Source organism: Humulus lupulus, chromosome 3, assembly GCF_963169125.1.
Source record: "Humulus lupulus chromosome 3, drHumLupu1.1, whole genome shotgun sequence".
Classification (NCBI taxonomy): Eukaryota; Viridiplantae; Streptophyta; class Magnoliopsida; order Rosales; family Cannabaceae; genus Humulus; species Humulus lupulus.
The window spans coordinates 153,755,877-153,765,230 of record NC_084795.1 but is presented as its reverse complement, the minus strand read 5'-3'; positions in this window follow the sequence as shown (position 1 = coordinate 153,765,230).

Here is a 9,354-nt window from a genome sequence, read left to right as displayed (position 1 = left end):
CTTCCATCACTAGTTCAATCAAATCCACATACAACTCCCTACTATCTATCTTTACTAGTAACGCACTAACCCATATCCTAGAGACTACCAGTTCCCCAGTTGGCAACATAGTCCTAAATCCTCTCGCATACAGATCACAAGATCTACACAGATGGTCTATCACTCTAGTAGATACAAATGAATGAGTACCTCCTGAATCAATCAATGTAGTAAACGAGGAACCAACACTAGAAATCTGACCTGTCACAACAGAGGGACTAGCCTCATCCTTGGTTTTAGGTCATGGTGAACACTCTGGCTGGATTGAGGCTGTCACTCCTCTTTCGTTCCTCTTTTCTAGCTTGTGGATAGTCTTTCCTCAAGTGCCTGACACTCCCATAGATGAAACATGCTCTTAATCTGCACTCCCCTAGATGTTCTCGCCTGCACCGTGGACACTTTGGGAAGCTTCTCCAGTTCTCTCCCCTGCCCTGACGACCACCAAAGGCACCACGTGCCCTCATATCTGAACAAAGAGGAACAAAAGAATATGGGGCCTTTCTCTTCTGGTCATTGGGGCCACTACCTCGGCTAGAACCAGTGAAGGAAGGCACCATCCTCCAAGCATCGCACCTTGCGACGCCTTCTTTCTAGATCTGGTCTTCAGCACCCTCAAGTGTAAGGGCTTTTTCCACCACTTGAGCATAGGTAGTAGTCCTTCGATCAAATGTTATCTTGACATCTCGGGCTATCATTACATTCAACCCCCGTATAAAGTTATCTTTCTTTGCCATATCATTAGGCACCACGTTCGATGCGAACTTAGCCAATCGGTCGAACTTCAAAGCATACTTAGTTATCGTCATCGTGTTCTTAGTTAGATTAGTGAATTCATTCACATTTGCAACTCGTACTGAAACACTGTAGTACTTCTCATTAAAAACATCCTTGAATTCATCCCAAGTAATAATAGTCACATCTCTCCTCTGAGACACAACTTCCCACCAGATGCATATTTAATTCATCTAAACATGCATATATATTCAAATTATAATATAACTCAAGTAATTAAGTACTGATACATATAGATCACAATAATTCACGTATTAATACAATTACATCATTTATTTCCCTCCCGGTACACTAATCAAGACATTAAGCCTTATTAGCAGATTTGGGACATTGCATATACGATCTTCTATGGGAGCCCAAAACATCATATGTTGTTTTTCATGTTGAAATCCAGGACTCTCTTCCAGGTTATTGTCACTAGAGGATCAGCCTCGACCCAATTTTTAAAGTATTTTATGGTGACAACTGCATAGCAAACTCCTCCTTTTCCTATTGGTAGTGAACCAATCAAGTCGAACCCCCATACTACAAATGGCCAGGGTAATGAAATCATGGTTAGCTCCATGGGTGCTGCCCGAGCAACTGTGGCAAAGCATTGGCACCTATCACATTTCTGTACGTATGAGGTCGAATCCTTTTTGAGTGGAGGCCAAAAATAGCCCTTCCTCAATATCTTCAGAGCCAGGTTTTGCCCCCCAGCGTGGTCTCCGCAGAATCCTTCATGTATCTCATGTAAGATAGTATGGGCTTCCTCGGGCAGAACACACCGTAGGAGGGGTAGCAAATGCCCTCGTTGATATAAGATTCCCTCAACCATAACATACTGTGGGACCTGATATAATAATTTTCTTGCATCCTTTCAGTCATTTCGTAGATTATTGGTTGTGAGGTATTCCACTATGGGGGTTATCCAGGTCAGTTTTGTGTCAATCACTCTGAACTTAATCGGTTCTTCCGTTATCCTTGGTTGTTCTAAAAAGTCCACTGCGACCACATTTAATGTATCTGCCTCTTTGACGGTGGCAAGTTGGGCTAAAGCATCAGCATTCGAATTTCGCTCGCGGGGTACCTGCTCAATGGAATAGAACTCCAACTCAGAAAACTCATATTAACCTTAACTAGATAAGCCACCATTTTGATACCTCGAGCTTGATACTCCCCTAATATATAATTAACCATGAGCTGAGAATCACTATAACATTGGATTACCTTTGCTTTTACATCTTTTGCCACCCGTATTCCTGCCAATAGAGCTTCATACTCTGCCTCATTGTTTGATGCTTCGAATCTGAACCTCAAAGCTGTATGGAATCGATGTACCTCATTTGATATTAGAATTATCCCAGCTTTGGATCCGTTTTCGTTAGATGATCCATCAACAAAGATTTTCCACAATTCTTGCACTGGTTCTCTCATTGGCTCATCCTGAATACCTATGAATTCTACTACAAAATCAGAAAGCTCTTGACTCTTGATTGTTGTGCGCAGCTTATGTAATATCTAGAACTGACTGTGTTCGATTGTCCACTTAAGCAAATGTCCCGATGTTTCAGGTTTTTGCAACACCTGCCTTAAAGGATGATTGGTTAAGATGTGGAAAGTGTGGGACTAGAAATACAGTATGAGTTTTCTCAAGGCCAAGATCAAGCAGAACGCGAATTTTTCTATTAAAGGATATCTGGACTCAGCTCCCATAAGACTTTTACTCATGTAGTACACCAGTTTCTATTCTCGAATTTCTTCTAGAACTAATACGACACCGACCGCATTTTCTGTCACAACTAGGTATAAGAGCAAACTTTCTCCAGCTACTGGTTTTAACAGTATGGAGGGTTTAGCCAGGTCAGTTTTTAGATTCTAAAATGCCTACTCGCATTCTTCAGGCCACTCAAACTTTTTGTTTCACCCTGAGCAAGTTGTAGAACGGAAGACACTTGTTAGTCGATTTTGAAATGAAGCAGTTTAGGGCCGCCACTTTCCCAGTTAGGCTCTATACTTCTTTACACGACCTAGGTGAAGGCATTTATAATAATGACTTGATCTTCTCGAGGTTCACCTCTATCCCCCTTGTGTTGGCTATGAAACCCAAAACACTTCCGAACGACACCCCAAAGGTGCTTTTCTGCGAATTGAGCTTCATGTCATATTTCCTTAGCACACCAAAACATTCTTCTAACTTAGATACATGGTTGTTGGCAGTCTTTGATTTAACGAGCATATCATCAACACACACCGCCATGTTTTCTGTGATCTGGTTAACAAACATTGTGCTCTTGGTCTGTAGGGTTCATCGTTATCTAGTTATATCCAAAATATGGATCCATGAAAGACATGAGCTCGTGACTGGTTATTGTGTCTACCAACTAATCGATTCAAGGTAGTGGAAAACAATCCTTAGGACATGCCTTACTGAGGTCAGAGAAGTCAATGCAAGTTCTCCACTTTCCATTGGCCTTTGGAACCAAAACAGGGTTAGCAATCCAGGTCGGATAGTTTGCTTCCCTTATGAATCCATACTTAAGTAAGCAAACTACTTCTTCCTCTAATGCTTCTTATCGCTCCTTCCCTAAAAGCCTTCGTTTATGTACCTTTGTAGGCACATTCCTGTCCAGATTTAGAGTATGCATTATAACATTCGGATTGATTCCTACCATATCATCATGTGACCAAGCGAAGACGTCCAAGTTAATTCTCAAAAGCTCAACTATCTCATTCTTTCTTTCAGTTCCAAGATTCTTTCCAACCTTTACAACCCTTGAAGGTACTTATGGGTCGATACAGATTTCCTCAAGCTCCTCCAATGCTTGGATCAATGTCATCCTTTTGGGTGACCTCGGTACCTCCTTCTTGAGGTTCTTCTGTCCCATGGAAAATTTCCATTATGCGAGGCTCCTCATCCCCCTCAATGATGATCATTGCTTGCTACCTGGGTTGTGATTTTCCCTTCATAGCAATGCTATAGCATTCTCTCCAGCCAATTGATCTCCTCTTACAGTACATGTACCTAAGGTCGAGGGGGACTTCATTATAGATGTCAGATTGAGGTGATAGCCTCAAAAGTCTTCAACACGGGTCATCCAGAAATTGTGTTGTATGCGATCGGACAATCGATTACGATGAACTCTAGCATTTTAGCAACAGCTCGCGCATCATCTCCTAGCGTCACTACAAGTCTGATCATTCCTATGGTTGTTGTTCCTTCTCCTAAGAATCTGAAAACGGTCATTGAGGTCACCTTAAGATCATCTACAAATAGCCCCATCTTTTCTAGGGTGGACCTGAATAGCAAGTTTATAGAGCTCTGTACTCTTCGTTTGGTGAGTTGAACGGTTATCACTGGATCATTATGCGAGAACTGGACAGGGCTAGTGTCCTCTTCCATGAAAATGACTGATTGTTTCTCCAACCATTGTTGTTTTGATAACCTTTGCGCTGGAATGAACTCAGTGCCATTGTGGATTTTTAGCTCCTGTATGTAACTTTTCTATGCCCCATTACTTGTGCCTGCCAAGTGAGGTTGTAATGACCCAACTACTCTAGACTTTTGGACCATTAACTAAAACTAAACATACTAATCCTTAATAAAACTTACATTGCGAAAATACCATAACTTTATTAAGAAACTTGTAAAAATAAGAGTTACTTACATAAAATGTCAAGTAGGATATGGGATCCCATTGTTTTAAAAAACAAAACATAATTTAAAATAAAAGGAGTTACATAGCAAGTGCGGAAAAATACATGTAAAACCATAAAACAAGACTACATCCTCGAAAATCGAACTCTCGACTCCTTGAATCCGTTCATCACCGATACACAAACCCCAAGCATCCACGAACCTTACTGCCCCTATAGCTATTTTCCTGCACATATAAACAAAAAGGAATGAGCCTAATGCCCAGCAAGGAAAATCTACCACATTGTTCATATACAAAAATTTCACAAGAAACATAAAAAAACTTAACATAACACTTATATCATACACATACTATAATGGCCATTATTACTTGGGGTCCCATAGACTAAACAAGTCATATGCCCATTACATTAGTGGGGTCCTACTAGCTAAGCAGGTCATATGCCCATAATCTATTTGGGGCTTGTTAGTCATATGCGTCATATGCCCAAGCCTACAACATACATATCATAACATAAGATAACATATAATAAGCATATAACATATAAATTCTATCCTATTTTCCTTACCAAAGTTGCCGGGATAAGAGGACAGCGTTGGGACTTTGGAACACTCCTATTAACCATTATGAAAGGGTGAGTCTATAGAAGAAAAAGCCAAATGAAAGGAATGGAAGGACTAAACCTTGAGAAACATACTTACCAAAAACTTATGTGCAAGTTCTTAGATTTCCTAACCAAAATAAGAATAAGGTTAGAAGGCTGGTAGAAGATTATGAGAACTTAAAGAAAATAGAACCAATGAACTAGAGTGTGGAAATACCTTGAAGATTTGTAAGACCAATCTAAACCTCGAACCGAAATACTATGAAACCTTACTTCCCCAAGTGTTTGATAAGATTATGATGATCAAGCTTATGATTTCCCCACCCAAGTGTTTAACTCTCACACTCACCTAGCAACTTGCAGCCTCTGAACTTAGAGTAAAAGGTGAATGATGGCTGGGTACTAGGCCCTATTTATAGAGTTTAGGAATGAAAGGATCTTAATTTAACTTAAATAAAAATAATGGCTTTTTAGGTGAAAATAATTTGAATTGTTGTTCAGCAGAGGCTGAAGAATCATTCAAAAAGGTGCTGGACTTATCAAGAGGTTGAATGGCTGAATGGAAAATGATTTCAAAACTTTTCAAAATATACTGAAGGAGGCGATAAATCGCCCCCTGTAGGCGATATATCGCCTGGGCCAGTATGCCCGAGGCAGTCGTGCATCGCTTCTTGTTTTCTGTATCTACGTGCTGCGATATATCGGCACACGCTGATTATTTAAACACAAAATTACACATTTTTAGCTAAATTTGAATGGAGTAAACAACCTTGAATAAGCCCTCAACGTATTCAAAGCTGCTGACTGACCTTATAGCATTCAAACTTTACCCCTTTCTAAATTTAATCCTCAAAATACTTAATCCTTAATCACCCATACATAACATGTGCTTAAAATCCTATTGGTTCTTATCTAAACCTTATAGTATAATAAATATTATCCTAAATATCAGTCATATTAATCAAACCTTAGGTTAAAATTAATATTCTTAAACTATAGGTTAAACTTAGAAAATCTACAAGTACTACTATGAGTGTCCAAATAAATCCCGGTCTGAACCAAAAATCCACAGTTACAAAGATAATATTATAAATACTATAATACTACTATCTATCTTAGCTAAGTAAAGTTCTTGGACTCTACAGAGGTCCTCTGGCAATAGTGGTTATATCCCCCCCCCCCCCCCCCCTTTCACTAGAGGGGGGACTATTTGGTTCCCCTGATTTGGTTGAGCCTGGGGTTGACTGACCGGATTTTCCAGAGCTGGATGAATATTTTTCCTGGCTCACTGATTGGGAACTACTCAGTTTCAAGCATATTGGGATAATGGCCCATCCCCCATGAGAGTCTCAATCTCATCCTTTAGCTTACGGAAATCATCAGTATTATCTCCGAAGTCGTTGTGATATCGAAAAATTTTGGTAGGGTCTCTCTTTGCCATCTGATGCCTCAAGGGCTTTAGTTTCTTCTATGGAAGGAGATTAAAGTTTTCTAGAAAGATACATTCTCACGTATCTGTCATGTTAGTATAGGCAGTATAGAGGGACTTGTACTTCAGCGAGCATGTTTTCTTTTGGTTCCATTCTGGTTGCCCACACCCCCCCCCCTTATGCTTATTGCGCCTGGTGTGGTTATTTTGGGTAGCGTGTTGAGCCGTAGCTGCACATCTGCCACCACTCCAGCATGCTAGACAGGGGTCTAGCTTATTCCTACGATAACAAATTGTGCCTCCTCTAGATTTATCATTTCCTGAGTCCGAGCTAGGAATTCATCTACACTCTTTACTCTTTTCCGCTGGAGCTCTTTCTATAAATCACCTTCTATTGTGCTCCCTGCCCTTATAGCCATGAGCTTGTAGAAGTCATCAACATCCCTAGCTCGTGCTGCCACATTGGTGAACTAGTTCAGATATGCCTTCAGGGACTCACCAAGTTGTTGTTTAATGTTAGCTAGCGAATCGACTTCAACACGAGTTTCCTTTCCAGCTCATAACTGTCTCTTAAACTCGGAATAACTAACCTAACCTGAGACGGACCAAGTTCAGAGTTTCTAGAAGGCGATCTAGCCATCACGCATCTCGAACTAAGTTGTTGGTGCAAGGGGTGATCTGGAGACTATCTGGTTGTCGTAAGTTGTCAGGTTTAACTCAAGATGCTCACTCTAGAGTTAGCTAGATGTTCTATCCGTATGCTTTCTTCATACGCTTGTCTGCCGGCTGTACCCCATGGTGAGTAATTCAGTTCGTATTTATTTTGGGGTACAACAAATGGTTAGCAAAACATTAGGTGTGACGTTCATGGGATGCCCTCTATAAATTAAAAGTATGTAGAATACTACGGGTGGATAATGGAAAGCATAAGACTTCAATGTGAGTAAAGTTGAGAAATATTTATTTTTTAGATAATAATATTTTCAGTTTTCTACTTGTGCATTTGGAAAGGTTTGAGGTGGTGAATTGATAAGTTAGTAGGAAGATGACTTTTCAGGCGTTGACAAATGGTGACTTTTTATTAATTTCGTAGTAGAGCATTTGGAAGGCATTGTTAGTTAGCAAAGATTGTAGAAATTTCACGGGTATATGGAAAGGTGAATAAAAAGAGGAAACTTAAGCAAGGTGGACGTGAGTCATTGAGAAGGTGAAGTTGTGATTTGCAAGAAAAAATTTCAAGCATGGGAATTTAGTTCGAGCATTGAAATGTGATTGATTTTACACGCATTCATGGGCTGAAAGAAGAGTTGATGGGAATGAATACAATTTGAACATCATTTGGTTTAGAAGTTATTCATTAATTGACACATGCCAACAATAAAAAAAAAAGGAATGGGGGCAATTGGGTGGACAAAATTTATCTTCATATTTCAGTAATGATTTTATATATTTTTTAATATGTGTTTTGTTTTAATTCGTATTTTGAACAATTAGCATTTAACAGATAGTAAGAAGGGGTTTTGAGAAGAAGAAGTTGTTAGCTCACCCAACCTTATAAGGGTTAATCAATTGAAATCCCAGAGGATGATGGGTTCAGATTTCGAAGGATTAGGGCATCAAGTTAGTTATTTTCACCGACTTAGATGTAATGACGAGGACGATAAATATTTCCTACACTTTAACTATCATACTTTTTCTATAAATATCAGTTCATGGGACCTAAAAGGTATCTTATATTCATTATTCATACACTTCATATTTTCTTGTGAGATTTAGAGAGAATATTTCTACTAACTTTAGCATCAAAGTGGCTTCTTGTAGGTACACGGAAGTGGTTCTTTTGAAGATTCACAAGAATTCATGGATAAATTAATGGTAAATATTGTTGATCTTCTTAGTGATATTAAATCTATAGTTAATTCTTATCCAAAATGTAGATCGATATTAATTGCAAAGATTTTGGAACAAACCATCATGATAATTGTATATCTATGGTTTCCATAGACAATAAGTGTTGGAGTTGTATAGTTAAATAACGAAGAGAATGGAGATTACTCGACTCTATTCAATGAGGGATGCTATGTACAGACATTGTTTCAACCAGTTGGACAGACATCATCTCTATAGAAGACACGTAGGGAGCACTACAATCAAACAAATACCATTTTATTATTGATATTAAATAAATCATATATATTTTATATTGTTTACCGAGTTTTTCAGAAACTAAAATTATAAAAGATAAGAGAGCTTAAAAAGAAAGAATTTAGAAAATGCAAGCAAGGTTTTTACGTGGTTGAGGCGTTAATGAGCCTTAGTCCACGAGTTAGTTGTATTAGAGCTTAGAGAGCTTTTGACAATGGAGTTTTTTACAAGTTTTAGCAGAGTAATTGTTTACAAGAAAAATCTGGGGATCCCCTCATCAATACACCACTATTCATATTTATAGGCAAGCGAGTGCACTGGGCTTGGGTCGGGCTAGTCCGGGCCCAATAAGGGTGCAAATATTATTTTCTCTCTAATGGAGGCTCAATACAAATGATTGAAATATAAAACAAAAATTAACCAAGGCCCATTGGGCCAACCCAAACACGATCACATTATAAGACTTGTGACAAACTGGTGTTTCAGTCTGGGTGTCATGGGCTACGAGGTAGATTCGGGGGACAAGATTTGTCAATGTAGTGGCGGCGCAGTTCTAAACCAACGACGTACATTCCCGAGGCAGCCTCCTCTGCAGGTTACTTATGGGGAGATAACTCCACGCTTCTTGGGATGATGTCAGTATCGGGGATACTTTACCACGCCAAATTTGGCCAACCGACCCAGGTCCGTTTACCAACATCCCCCTT